The sequence below is a fragment of the Sinocyclocheilus grahami genome, unplaced genomic scaffold (assembly GCF_001515645.1).
Source record: "Sinocyclocheilus grahami isolate Dianchi unplaced genomic scaffold, SAMN03320097.WGS_v1.1 scaffold17434.1, whole genome shotgun sequence".
NCBI classification, from domain to species: domain Eukaryota; kingdom Metazoa; phylum Chordata; class Actinopteri; order Cypriniformes; family Cyprinidae; genus Sinocyclocheilus; species Sinocyclocheilus grahami.
Window position 1 is genome coordinate 3911 of NW_015516614.1, and position 535 is coordinate 4445.

Below are 535 nucleotides of genomic sequence, written 5' to 3' on the forward strand. Positions count from 1 at the left end.
TCAAGAAACATTTATTATAACTATTGAAAACAGTTTTAGCTGCTTAATATTTTTCTGGAAACTGGTAACTTTTTTTAGTTCTTTCATCATTTTCATTCTTTAATAATTAGAATAGAGCAGCATTTATATGTAGAGAAAAAACTTTTTTTTTTGTCACTTTGGTCAATTTAATGCATCCTTGTGGAATAAAAATATTTATTTCTTTGGGGGAAAAATCCTACTGACCCCAAAGTTTAACAGTTATAGTACCTTTATCATTATATATTTCTCCACGAGTTCGCCTGTCCTTCCAGTCCTGATGGTTAATGGTAAACAAACTTGGCTTGCTGTCTTCGATGGAGGCAGGAACCCGAAGCTCAGCTTGAGCTCAGAGTTCAACCCCCCATTACGGCACTACATAGAGGGAGTATGACACATGAGGAGGTGGAGGGCTGCTGGAAGAATTGTCACTGGGATGGCGCAATGACTGCTGCTTATATACTGTAGGCTCGTGATGATTGACAGGACTGAATGATTAGGCTCCTCCTGAACCTAC